The sequence below is a fragment of the Anolis carolinensis genome, chromosome 1 (assembly GCF_035594765.1).
Source record: "Anolis carolinensis isolate JA03-04 chromosome 1, rAnoCar3.1.pri, whole genome shotgun sequence".
Lineage (NCBI taxonomy): Eukaryota > Metazoa > Chordata > Lepidosauria > Squamata > Dactyloidae > Anolis > Anolis carolinensis.
In genome coordinates this window covers 103,941,810-103,956,970 of record NC_085841.1, presented here as the reverse complement: position 1 = coordinate 103,956,970, position 15,161 = coordinate 103,941,810, and positions in this window count along the sequence as shown.

The window sequence follows — 15,161 nt, the reverse complement described above, 5'->3', positions numbered from 1 at the left end:
AAAGTGCAAATCTCAGTCGAGTCGGATGGGCATTTGACAACCTGGATTTGATGGTAGGTGAGAGTTCATTTAAGTGTGCTTCTGGAAATTGCAGAGATTAGACACAACAGCATCACTATTATTTATTATTTCAGTTAGATCAATGTAATCCTACCTAGGCTCTAGAGCGGTTCTCAACCTGGAGTCCCCAGATTTTTTTGGCCTACAACACCCAGAAATCTCAGCCAATTTACCAGCTGTTGGGATTTCTGGGAGTTGAAGGACTAAAACATCTGGGAACACTTAAGTAGAGTTTAAACAGAGAAGGGCAACTCAGCTTTATTATAATCTTTACAGAGGGGAGAGTAGCACAGGGGAGTTGAGGCTAGCCTTTAGGTTTGAGCTAAATACCATTATTGCTAAGAAAATATGAACCATGAATAGCAGTGTTGTTTTAGTGAAAAAGAAACTGCTCCACCAGCATTCTCACTCTTGGTAACAGGAGTGGGTTTGGCATGGTAGGACAATTGCCTCACTGAATAGTGGACAAGGAATATCACAAGGTGCAACAGATGGATCATGCTGTGTCTTTATTGTTGTCTTATGTTCTACTCTTGAAGCGATGCTCCTATGCCATCAACTCCGCTGGATTGGCCACATTGTCTGAATCCCCATCACCGTCTCCCAAAGCAGTTACTATACTCCCAACTCAAGAACAGAAAACGGAAAGTTAGTGGACAGGAAAAGAGATTTAAAGATGGGCTTAAAGCCAACCTTAAAAACTGTGGCATGGACACTGAGAACTCAGAAGCCCTGGCCCTTGAGCACACCAACTGGAGGTCAGCTGTGACCAACAGTGCTGTGGAGTTCAAAGAGGCACGAATGGAGGGCTTAAGGGAGAAACATGCCAAGAGGAAGGCGCATCAAGCCAACCCTGACCGGGACCGCTTTCCACCTGGAAACCAATGTCCTCACTGCAGGAGAACATGTAGATCAAGAAAAGGTCTCTTCAGCCACCTATGGACACACCCCAAGACACCAGAATGGGAGGACCATCATCCTCGGCCTTTGAGGGATTACCTAAGTAAGTAAGGCTGTGTCTTTATTGTTGTATTATGTTCTACTCTGTCCATCAGGTAGGTAAAGGAAAATGTTTTATAGACAGTTAGTCACATTCAGATATCTTTAACATAACATGGTCTGGTTGGTCTGCTTTGAGAAATATAAAGTAAAGCTAAACTACTGGCAGTTGGGAACTATTTTAGTTACTTGAAGTACTGGGAATGTACCAATTGGAAGTCCTCGTAGATTGTGGTGGATGTCTATTACCTGATAACTGCAGTGCTGAATTATAGCATAATATCTGATTAGATTTCACAAAATAAAATTTCATATTTTCAACATCTTTTCCTTTCAATAACACAAGAAGTCAGTTCACCTGCTCAAGCTTCTAGGCATCAAGAGTACACAATAGTGTTCTTTTTGTATGTGTGAATCAGGTCCCCGAATCAATCTCACAATATGGCGTTTTCCTTAGAACTGTTAGCACTAAAGTTAAAAAAAAAGCTCCCAATGCCAACACATGAGCAGCACAGGCTTGTGGCAATGACAAGATTGGAATCTAGACCTCTACCAAAGATTTTAATGGACCAACAAATGCTTTCTTCATTCAGATAGTGGCAACAACCTTTATTTGAGGTTGTTAACTGATTCAACAATGTACAGCTTTTTAAAAGGATAATGTTGTATTGTACAGTTTTATGCACATTGCATGCATAGTTACAACATTTTCCTTGTGTAAGTGCACATGCATTACTGCTTAGAATCACAATCCTTGGGGGGAAATCTCAGAGTTTGGAATCTAGCAACACTAAGGCAAAATAATGTTAAATTTAAACAGATTTTCCATGTGATCAGGCTGTAACTCTAATCCCTAGTTATGCTGTCTCGGGCTGATGGAAGCAAAGGAGCATGTGTACATTGACTATTCTCTCATCTTAAGAGAAATAGAACCTCAAAACCCCTGTAAGGAAGTGAAACAATTTAAACGGGTGGACACTATTTCATGATCTGTCTAGCTATTGGCACACCAATAAGTGAAACTGGATCATGTATTTCATCATCCTGCAAAGCATTCATTAATAGAGCATATTTTAAAAGGATAATTTATCTGCGTCATAAACATAAAAATTCAAGCAAGAATGTGAATCTTTTAAAAGTTCGAAATGTGTGATTTTTTTAAAAAAGAAATAATTTGAGGTTAAGTCAATTTCCATTAGCATGTAGGAAGTGGTTTGCTTAGAATTGCCAACCAGCTATCCAGAAGACTTCCCTCATCTCAATAACCAATTATATTGTGTCACAGAATTGTTCCTAGGAAAGAAAATACAACATTTAAGACAGATTAGTGCAGAATCTGTAGTTTTTTGTAAATAAAAAAACCATAAAGTATATTTTGTTTTGCTTTTGTTTTCTGCTCAACTGGTTTCAAAAATCATGTTAAATAAAATGAGGTAGATTGAAGATGGATATTGGACATAGTGGTAGAGCCAGAATAATTTTAAATTTCAGCTTCTTCCAAGCAGATATATGCTACTTCATCGCAAATCAGTTTGGTTTGAGACTCAGAGGTCAGACAAATACAAAATTTACTTCTACTTTAATCTGCTCCAAGGCTGTAAATATGGATGCTTGCCTTGAGCTGTGGCATTATCACTGTCAATTCTCTTTCTTTCAAGCCCTACCAAATAAAATCATTGGCCTAAACAATGTATTTATAGCAATTTTATTTCACTATTATGAGTCATTATTGTATCATTACAACTTTGTGGCAATCACTCCAGGAAGTCGGCAGGATCCATAACTGAATCAATCAAGTGGAATTGGCATTTAAAACACTGATTCTACCCGCATTTCTTGGCCGCACAGGGGGTCAAAACCCCACCTTTTTACTAGGGAATGTCCAGATACCCATCCATGATCAACATGGATAGGCATGCCCCTGTTTGGCCCTTAAAAAGAGAGGAAAAGCCTCTGTACGGAGGCATGAATTATCTTCCTGAGGCTTAAAATTAAACCACAGAACTGCTGAGGGGGAATTCCTCTTTGCTGACTTCAGGAATTCATTTGTAATGAGAATTTCAGGAGTTCAGTTATAAAGCACACTTGTAATGTTCAACTGAATAGAATTGTTCTGTTAATTAAATATTGCAACCTCATTCGTTTCTTTCAGATGAGAGAGCAGTTCAACAAAAAAAAAAAAAAGCAATGTCTCCTATGCACATTTATCTAATCCCATTGCCTTCTAAAGTACGACAGAAGGTGATGGAGTCTCATAACTTCTATTAACAGCAGCAGAAACTGTGCAACTCATTTCTTACTTGTCCTGCCCTGAAAATACAAAGAGGCAAATTTGTTTTATTATAGATCTACACTGAGGATCTGAAGTGTGCTAAAGATTATGTAGTTTCGGATCAATTTAGTAAACAATTGCATGAATGAACAAACCCCCTGGATTGTGTACACTTATGATGCCCTTAATTATTGAGGTTAAACATCTACACTAGAAAAGAGGAAGGATACCCTAAACCTTTCATTTATATCTAAATATAACTGCTTAAAGAAATAATGAAGCAAAGATCCCCACATATATATTTTAGGGTTGTTGTTGTTGTTGTTTTTTTAACTGAGATGTAATGATGGTCAACTTGTCTCTCAGACTGACTCCACCTAAGGGTTATGTCCCAGATCCAGTCAACATTATCCTGCCCTGGTTTGTCATCACTAGTGTCACACACTCACCTGTTTTAATCTTAACTCAAATTGGTTTTGAGAGCTAGATAGTCATGAAGTCCCGTTGGTACAAAAGGCATTTCAGACATGTTCACACACTCTCTGTAGGACACAGCAGCTGTAGGTTATGTATTTCAAGCCTAGCATACATAAACCTACTAAGCAATTGCCTTTCTTGTTTCCCTGTCAACCTTACTACTCACTTTGTATTCCCATTGGATGACTCTCCATTCAGTCCTCTCCCCCTAAACCAAATGAGTGAGTGAGCACAAGAACTTGCAATGTTTTAATGAATGAGGAAGTGTAACAGAGACACACATACACACACAGGATGACTTTTGGTTCTCCAGGATGAAGAGAGGGAGCAAGATGGAGTCCATTCCAACTCTATGACTCAGAATATACCAAAGTCCAGAAATTATTGGGTCCTGGAAATAACTGCCTATGTGTAAGCACAGTAATGCCAGGACAACAGTGGTGGCGGATCTAGTGATGCTCGCCTTATCTGGAGTTCACCATTGAAGAACAGTGGAAGGGTAAGAGACAAGCTCTTTAGATAGTCAGATTGAAAACCTATTCAACCATGAATCTCACTAATATCCAACACCTCTTTCAGTTTTTAATAGAAAAGGGCTCAGGTGGCAAATGCTGAAGTGGCATTAGGCACTTGGAAATGTGGTTATTAGCAAAGATGTAGCTGGCATGAAGCCACCTTTTGTCTGTTCTCTTTTTCTAACTAGCTTCAACTTGGTAATACTGTTTCCTTTGCTACTGCTGATAACTCTGAGCTGACACATCCTTTCACCCACAACTGTGTACTTTAGCTGCCATTATTTGTTTAAACATTTCAGCTCATTCAGCCATTGGCAGCAGCCTCGTGTTTCCCTCAGGGCACATTGCAGCAACAGCTGAGTGATCTTGCCAAATGTTTTACTTCTATTTTTGAAAAAGGAAAACAAAGCCAAACACCGAGTTTTTAATACCTTTCTCGACTAATAAAAAAGGAAATACTAGGAGGTTGGACATGGTTCAACAACAGAAATAGCTATTGTGAGTTAGTCATGTTTCTATTCAGTGCTTCTCATCAGGTAGCTGCATGTGGCTTTTATTTCTGTTTCATGATGTGTGGATAAGGGTAACTGCTGGCACCTTACCATTTCATTTCACAGGAATTTGTATAGTAGCTGCATTGCTATAGCTGTGAGCAATGCTACTTGTCCCTTAGGATACATGCTGAAATCATATCACTTAAAATTTTTCATCCATTTAAAACACCTAGACAAGTAATTGCACAAAACTTTTTTTAAAAACAATTTTCAAAAAACATTTGAATCATAGAATAGTAGAGTTGGAAGAGACCTCAAAGGCCATCCAGTCCAACCCCCTGCCAAGAAGCAGGACATCGCATTCAAAGCACTCCCGACAGATGGCCATCCAGCCTCTGCTTAAAAGCCTCCAAAGAAGGAGCCTCCACCACAGTCCGGGGGAGAGAGTTCCACTGCCGAACAGCCCTCACAGTGAGGATGTTCCTGATGTTCAGGTGGAATCTCCTTTCCTGTAGTTTGAAGTCATTGTTCCGCGTCCTAGTCTGCAGGGCAGCAGAAAACAAGCTTGCTCCCTCCTCCCTATGACTTCCCCTCATATATTTGTACATGGCTATCATGTCTCCTCTCAGCCTTCTCTTCTGCAGGCTAACCATGCCAAGTTCTTTAAGCCACTCTTCACAGTGCTTGTTCTCCCGGCCCTTGATCATTTTAGTCGCCCTCCTCTGGACATATTCCAGCTTGTCAATATCTCCCCCCTTCAATTGCAGTGCCCAGAATTGGACACAGTATTCCAGGTGTGGTCTGACCAAGGCAGAATAGAGGGGGAGCATGACCTCCCTGGATCTAAATAGGACTATACTCCTATTGATGCAGGCCAAAATCCCATTGGCCCTTTTAGCTGCCGCATAACAGATCTTTTTCACATGTACTGCTGTTGAGCCAGCAGCCCCCCCATTCTGTATCTCCTATTCTGTATTATTATGGAAATGTAAGAGAATGCATTCTTAAAGCAGAATAAGTAATAAAGTATTTGCCTTTCCTATCAGATAACTTATGCTCAATGAATATGACTTCCAAATAAGCTCTTGCCAGAAGTCTGAACAACAGTCAAAGAGATAGGTTAGGGAAGGATGTCCTGGATCCCTGGGCACCTTGGAAAAGTCAAGTCTTATTTTAAAGTACAAATAGGATATTTTCTTGCAAACCCTTCCCTTCTGCTAACAAGGAAATGGTCTCACTGTTGCATACAAGAGAGCAATCAGTACTTAACTGTTTTGTTTATTCCTATTAAATGGAGATCTTGCAAAACTGTCTCAAACTGTGTACTCTTACTGTACAGTTTCCAGAAGTTGGGCAGTATCTGGAAAATGGCAAATATCTATAATAGGTTTTTGTCCTATGTGTTCCTACTTCTTTCTTTTTGTTGTTAGGAGCCAAGGCCATGGTCACATCTGTCCTTTGCACACAGACCTTGTTTTCTTGAAGTGTTGAGTTTTGCACTCAACACTTTAAGCACATACAGGCTTTCCTTTTGAACTCCCCATAAAATAATATTAAGGTCATGTTTTGCACACGCACACCCAGAGGAGTCATCTTACCAAGTGATGACAATCATCAAGTTTGGAGCAAGTTAAATATAAACAAAGGAGAAAAGAAAAGGGAAATTCTCCAGCATACAAAAACAAAGGCTGATTAAACAGAAGCAAGAGAAGAATCTACAAAATATCTCAAGGAAAGGAAAATGTGCATGTGTGTCTTCTTCACATGGTCCCCTTCACCCAAAACATGTTTTTTGCCCTTTTTTTTGGACTTTCCTTCACATTAGAGGGTGAGAAAAGCTATCTGTACCTGAGTGTAAAACTTAGCATCATCTCTTAGATTGGTCCAGATGTGGGGTTTTAGCACCCACCTCTTTCCTTTGAGAAATGCAGTATTCTCTGATAGGCTTCTTCTGATATCTTTTTCTATCTTCCCAATAAAGAAATTATTGTTTTTGCTTCAAACCCTGCTTGTCTTCAACCTGATTCTGCCTTTCTTGGAGCTTCTCTGATTAATTGTCCATTTTATAAAACCTTTAGTCTGCAAGATCCTGTGGAGAGTCAATGCATTCGAGAGCTTTTTCCCCAAACCAGTAACCCCAACACATTGCCCTTATCATTTAGAGAAATTGATGAAATGAAAGATAATCCCTTCCTCAGTATAAAAGTTTTCTTACATTACATTTTTATCAGCTATAATATTGCTGGCTTTTATATCTCTAGAATCAAAAAAACATGTACTCCTTCAACAGTAATGCATTTCTATTGTACATATAGCATTGTGTGACTATTTGGCCTTTATTGTGTGCTTATTCTCTATCTAAGAATAGAAAAGAGAGAATTTTGCCCTTTCATTCTGTTTTCTTGCTGAGGTAGAGAAGAGAATGATTTGCTAAAATACTCAGTGCACCAAAATTAAACCTTTCTATACCACCAAGGAAAAAAAATGTAAGAAACATACAACTCGTGACTGAAAACAGCAGTCACAAATGCTGCCAAATTTAATTTGTACATAAGTAGGGAATTCCAGCTTAGTCCTTTTTTTTTTACTTCAAAAGGGGAACTGTCTCTAAAATAATAGCACTGACAAAAAGAGACTTGACAGGAAAAGGGAAGAACATCAAGTCTCATTGAGAGGCTTAGTTAGAATGCCTACCACACACAAGGAGAGGCCTCTCTCTACTCTCTTTCTGCCAGCAGGCAGTTTCTTTTTATTTAGGCAAGCTTTCAGTTCTTAATTCAGGTGACAAAAGAATGTTTCCAATGCAGTGCAGTGTGCTTTGATGCTTTTCCTTTTAAATTATGTTTTAAATGAGCTTTAAATTGTTTTAACTATGTGTTTCTTTTTAATATATAAAAGAAAGCACTGCACACTTCAGTTTCCATAAAAATACATAATGGTTTCTAAGGTGTTGAGATCAGGGTGTTGGGACATTACTATCTGCAGTACTTTCCTGGTTACGGGGCTCATTGAGAATGGGCAACTGGAGAGATACCATGGTGTCTTTCAACAACTGCCCCTCGCAATGCGCCCTAGAATTGTGAGAGGGCCACAGACATCATTCCCCAGCACGCCAAACAGCAGAGCCTTGGAAAACCTTTGACTGGGAGGGTGACTGGCTGAAAAGGTAGTTTTTGGGAGTCACTTTCCATTCTAATGCTCACAAATATGAATCCCAGAAGTATGAGATTGTAAATCCATCTTGCAGTCTTCTGGCAACTAAACAGGATGCCAAACAAGATGTCTCCTGATTCTTAGGATTGTCCTAAATTAAAGATGATTTAATGGCACATAACAAACAAACAAACAAACAAACATTGGGGACTAATAATTAAGATATAGTAGAGTCTCACTTATCCAACATACACAGGCCAGCAGAACATTGGATAAGTGGAAATGTTGGATAATAAAGAAGGATTAAGGAAAAGCCTATTAAACATCAAATTAGGTTACGACTTTACAAATTAAACACCAAAACATCATGTTTTACAACAAGTCTGCCACTTGTTTGGGAAAATAGCTGCCCTTGTGTTGTTGTTGGGCATGTTGGCCTGCTGTGTGTTGCTGCCTAGAGAAACAGCTGTGGATCTGGACGGGAGGCAGACTGCGTTGGATAATACAGAATGTTGGATGAGCGAAGGTTAGATAAGCAAGACTCTACTGTATTTTTTTAAAAAAAACATAAGAACAGGAAACCAGCTGGAGAAATGTGTATGGTACATTTATTTTCTTCACAAGTCTTCACTGATAATGATGCAGGACATATATCCATGTCTAAATGCATATTTTATTAGGAGAGAAGGATATGAGGTAAATATTGGCAAGAAGACAGAAAATTCTGGAACATACTGAGAAACTACTAAGAAATCAACAGATTCAGATCACATTCACCCAAATGTTCTTTAAAAAATCTGACCCTACTGACTGTAATATGTAACTTGTCCCTAACATTGCTCTCTGTACCAGATAAATGAAAAGTGACCAATGTCAGGCCATTTTAATTTTAAAAGAAGGGTCAGAATGAGAGACTCAGCAGGAGGAGGCAATTACCAACTTGTTAGCTTGATGTCTGTGCCATGTAGATTGGAAAAAAAATCTTTACTGAAGATAAAATTGAAAACAGACTAGGATAAGCCTTAATGAAAGAATAATCAATATGAATCCTACTAGTTATAATGAGGCGTGGTCGTTGTGTGTTTGGTTCTGCTGTTTCAAGTGTTCAGGCTTTGTGGGGAGTGAAAGCCAGTGGAAGTGGGAGAGGGAGAGGTGGTACTGAAGAATCTTTAAAAAATTCCTAATAATCAATGGATGAACCAAATGTTCTGAAACTTTGGGGGCTTCCAGTTGTATATGTGTCCTCCAAGTGTGGCCATTTTCATCCCAATAGCCATTAAAATGACAGAAAGAGGAGCCTCACAATTTTCCCCATTGTCACCAATGAAACTTCTGGCTGATGAAGCACAAAACATTATTTCTCCCCTCATGATTTCAGGAATTTCCCAGGAAATGGAATGGGGGATAGGCTGAAAAGGGGACCAAAAATGGGACATGTTTTTGATGAATCGCATGACCCTGTCATTTACTCTGCAGTGGCTGCTTTAAAAAACAGAGTATCTGATAGTCTATATCGAATGCTTAATCAACTGTTAGTTTCTTTTACCTAGGTCATCAGGTAGCTGTGTGTGTGAGTGTGTGTGTGTGTGTGTGTGTGTGTGTGAATACACACACACAGAGAGAGATATAGATACACAGAGCTATACCATGCAAAGAGTCAAATTTAAGATTAATTTAAAGATGGAGTTATCAAGTTAGACTTTTCCTTTACTCAGATGTAAGGAACTATGGGCAATTCCCCCAAATAAACTTTTAAAGCAAGCACAAATTTCCAAAAGTGGGATTCATTTATTTGCAAGAAAATGGAGCATGGTGTTAACTGCTGCCCCGATGCAGGCCATGCTGTTAGAAACACAACATGGTTTTTAAATGGAAGTAAGTACTATGTTTCCATTTCCAACCATTCAGTATCAGCCCTATGGGAACACTCCGCATTTAACACAGTACATTTGTGTGCTCGGGGGGGGGGGGGGGGGTCATGCAGCAGCCAGTTAAATACTTATATCCCTGTATCAGGGAGCCTGGTCCTAATCAAATTTCTCTGCTATGTGCCTGCATACAGGTGAGTGTTTACCCATTTGCTGTAGGAAGCCATGCTGTTCCTGCAACAGTTGTATTTGCAGTGGCACATTATGAGTGAACACAGTTTCAATTTAAGTATGTTTCCCTGCCGATGAATGGCCTGTTATTAGCTCTATGTACATAGTCTAAAGGGAATTATTTCAAGTCTGATTCTCTGCTTTGTGCATTCACTAACTATACAACTAGCAGGTGATCTCAGTATTACCAGATGTTTGCCAAATGACTGCTGAAAACACACACTTTGAAATTGATAGACCTCTCAAGTGCCAGTGTGAGCTAAATGAAAGCATGCAAGACACCCCTTAGGAACAAGGGCTGCTGATGTGCATTTGACCAGGAAATGTAATACAATAAGGGGCCTATTTCTATTTCTCATATTCTGGTAGGGATCAGAAAGATAGGGAAGAGGAGGATAACCTAGAAAGTACTGTGGTTCACTTACAAAACACACCAGGTAGAGGACGAATCCAATGTCAGTTTCAGTAACTGTTCCTAGTTGTCAGAGTACTGAAATGAGAAATAATCAAAGAACAATGTTCTACTCCTTCCATTTCTTTGGGGATTCGATGACACTCAAGTATATAGCTTTTGTCCTCTTTTTGTTGTAAAGTAGGAAGAGAACTTTAATAAGCCAGGAGTGTGAAGCTGTTTTAGACAGTCCATTAGTGGAGGGATAAATAAATGAGGAATCCCAAATACCAGCACAAATATTCACAAATGATATTTATTTTATCCACAGCTCTGCCTCTAATGCTCTAATAAATTAAATTCTATTAGAAATTGTGTTCAGCTTTCATTCCTCTCAGGAGAGCTTGTAATCCAATTTGTGTTGCTGGGGTATTTGCATAATATTTGCACTGCAATAAGTTTTTCACTTTACCAAAGATATAAATTATATTGTTTTTTAGATCTGACAGAAGAGGTTGCTTTGTTTCACAACTCTTCTGAGTAACATGTTATGCATGAAGTAAAACCTTCACACATTTTTAAGCTGAGTGATCTCCTTTTCATGGACCTCTTCCACGCAGCTGTACAAATCCACATTGAACTGGATTATATGGCAGTGTGGACTTGGATAACCCAGTTCAAAGCAGATATTGTGGATTATCTGCCTTGATATTCAGGATTATATGGCTATGTGGAAGGGCCCACAGAAAGATATTCAAGTCAGTGGTTGCAGTGGTCAGAATCCAATTTCGTTGGTACCCTGAAAAAACATATCCCAGTAACAGATTTGAGAGGGGATAAATCTCCCGCCACTTTCCATATTAGGCCCCCATGAGCCTGCAAACTGGTTCTGGAGGATTTTGAAACTTTTTAAAGCTGTTTTTCATGGAGCAAAAAGGCTGGTAAGATAGTGGGAAAGAAGGTTCTTCTTGTAAGCCACCCTGAGTCCCCTTTGGGGTGAGAAGGGTGGGATATAAATGTTGCAAATAAATAAATAAATAAATAAGTTACTGCCACATTAGCAAGAATGAATCAGGACAAGAGTGAGTTGAGCCATATGCATACATAATGAGTCCCCTTGGGGAGATAGGGTGGGATAAAAATAAATTATTATTATTATTATTATTATTATTATTATTATTATTATTATTATTATTATTATCTTGGAGATGGGACTCAATTCTAAACACAAAATCCATTTATGTTTCACATATGCCTTATACACATAGTCTGGAGGTAATTTCATACAATTTTTTTATTTATTTTGTGCATAAAACAAAGTTTGTGTAAATTCACCCATCACAAAACAAAGGTCTCACTATCTCAGTCAGCCTTGTGGACAATTTCAGATTTAGGAATGATTAGGATTTCAGAATTCCAGATAAGGAAACTCAACCTGTAAAGCAGCATTCCCTGTTCACTGGTATTCTATACATTGTTAATGAAACTATTCTATTCTTTGGGGATTGCTCAAATCTGGTTCAGCTATCCTTTTAAAAAGTATTGTATCTTACAGAAGCTCACAATTCTGTCCTTTCCCAAGATCAGCTTCCGTAACAGGGTTTGTCTCCACTGAATCTACTGAATATGACTTCCCATAGTTCAGTACTAGTTGGTAAAAAAAATGTTAAGCCTATTGCTTTGTGAACATGCATTGATTTTTATTTTTATATCATGTTGCAATAGTTGTTCTGCAGAATCCTAGGATATGTTAATTTAATAAGAACCTTGAATTCTTGTTAACAGTTTCCATTCCAAACTGGGTATTAGGAAATGTATGTTAAACCACCTTGAAGGTATTGCAATTTGCCCATAGAACTGACAAGATATGCAAGAAGGGTGTAGATTTACATGGAGATCTAATTGAGAATATTTTTCAGGAAACAAGCTAGAAGTGGAACTTTGAAAACTAAATACAAGAACTGGCCATGTCTTAATAGATGGAGTAAAATAAAAACAGACAATTAAGTATCAATAGATGCTAATGCTAGAAAAGAGTTTGATCAATGGGACTTGAAAGCAATGATTACTGACTTATTAGGTATTTTAGTCTTCCTTAATTTAATTTAAACTTAGTTAATAACAAAACACACACATACACATCCATGAAGGGAAGTTAAAATATGGAAATTGCAGGTCTATGACAACTCAATCAAGTGCATAAAAATCACACTGTAGGTTCAAAAGAATAAAAACAAAGAGACTCTCACTGATCCATGAAAAAAAAAGCCTGAGGGTGAAGTTCAGTGAAAGCAAGCTAGTGACACAAAGCCAATGGATATTGTCACACAAAAAAGGAACTAATTTAAAGCATATTTGACTCTATGAATCAGAATCATCAAACCTTCAATGAAAACATGTATCAATTTTTCATCTACCACAAAAAGAACAGCTAGTTCCTCTCTGATTTTCATTACTTTCCCTATTAATTTATTATTACAATATGATTGCTATATTGCAAACAGACACACAAACACAAGCACAATCTCTGTGAACTTTGAGTAGGGTGCATATAAAAATGACTAACTAAATGGATATTATTTTCCACAGTCATTCAAACAATGGAACATTGTTCTCCCAAAGGGGACATAAGTCTAAAAATATGCTTCATGCACAGATTTATGAACTATGAAAAGAACCATTAAGTCAATAAATAAAAATGTATTTCAACACACTTGCAGAACCCATGAACCTGTTAAGTACTTCCTTGCAGCCAAATTAGCAGCCCATTGATACAAGTAAAATAGAACAGCAGAACATGTAAAGTTACATTTAAGAAATGTGAATATAATGACACCCTATATTTCAATGGCATGATAATGCTCTGGGCCTTGTCTTATCATTATTTGGGGCTGTATAACATGAGGGAGATGAATTGTTTGTTCCCAATGTAAGTTGTGCAATCATATATTTGTTATGTTATTGTTTAATTTTTGATATTTTTTTTACTTTTGATGTAGCTATGGTAATGTTTTGGGTCTGGGTAGTTTGGGTTATGTTGTCATGGTCTAGTTTTTACAGTATTGAATGTTTGCCAGTATTTGTTGTTAACCACCTTGAGTCCTCTCAGGGAGATAGGATGGGATATAAATAAATTATAAATAAATTTTTACTTTTGATGTAGCTATGGTAATTTTTTGGGGTTTGGGTAGTTTGGGTTATGTTGTCATGGTCTAGTTTTTACAGTATTGAATGTTTGCCAATATTTGTTCTTAACCACTTTGAGTCCTCTCAGGGAGATAGGATGGGATATAAATAAATTATTATTATTATCATCATCATCATCATCATCATCATAGCAATTACAGCAGAATAATAGCACCTCTGACTGGGACATAACATATAGCATCTTGTTTCTCTCCACCATTGTTACATTGTATTCCCATTGTTATTGGATCACATGTTTTTATTGATGGGAAAAACTGTAAATAAATCCCCATAAAGCCCTAAATGGTCCAAACGTATCTCTCTCTATGAACCATGACAGTGGTTAAGATCTTCTGAGGAGGAAGGCCTCAGTCCCTCCCACCTCTTCGCAAGTGCAGTTGGTGGGGACAAGACACAGGGCCTTCTCAGTGGTGGTTCCTCAATTCTGAATCTCTTTCCTCGGTGAGATTTAGATCAGTGCCCTCCCTCTTGGCCTTCAAAAATAAAACAAAGACATGGCTATGGGACCAAGCTTTTGGCCAGTAAAGTAATGCAGTGCAAGGAATAAATAGGGGATATGTACAATTAACAATTGGAATGGCCTCAGTTTACAATTTTGGATCATGTGATTTTAATGTTTATATTAGGTGTTTTAATTCTATTTCTTAATGTCTAAATGTTGCTTTTGTCTTATGTTTTAAAGGTCTTAATGATTTTAACTCATAGTTATAGGTTTATTGTTTAGATATTACAATTGGTTTTTACATGTATGTTTAGCATTTAATTTTGCCATATTATGTTGTAAATACAGTAAATAAATAAATGGCTCCAATATCATTTTATTAACTAGAAGCAACTTTCAGTCTTGATAGCTTGATGATTTGACCTTCAAGTTGAACTTTGTTCTGATTTATGGCTTCTTAACCTTAGACTTTTTATTATTAGATATTAGATATTTGTTATTTGTTTGATGCTTTGATGCTTCAGCTTCTGAGTTTATACCTGATTAGAATTAAGAGTGATACACACTGTTGAGACACAGGAGCCTTAAAGAGCTACACACACAATACTTAGTCTAACAAAAGGTTTATTGCAACACAAAATTAGGCTCAAAGACACTTGACTGCAGTGTCTCTGACCAAAACTCAAAGTTCCTGCCCAAACCAGGCTCAAAAAGAAGAACGGAAAATAATCCGGATTAAATGGAAGGATAACCCGGATTAAAACACAGTCAACGAAATAGAAAGCAAACAGTGCTGTAACAAGCTTTCCTAAAGGCAGCGCTGCACACAAGGAGTAATCAAAACCAGTCGAGATTCCAAAATGGTCATAGAAGAAGGTCCAAATCAGCATCGTCTCCAAAGTGTTCACATAAGCCGCAGTCAAGTCAATCCAAGAGCCAGGAAAGGGAGAAAGCTGCATCCACAATAGGCCAATCCAAACGTCGTTACCAAGGTCACCAAACAGAGCCGAAGTTGCCAGTCCAAAAGTCCAGGAAGGGAGAAAACACACTCA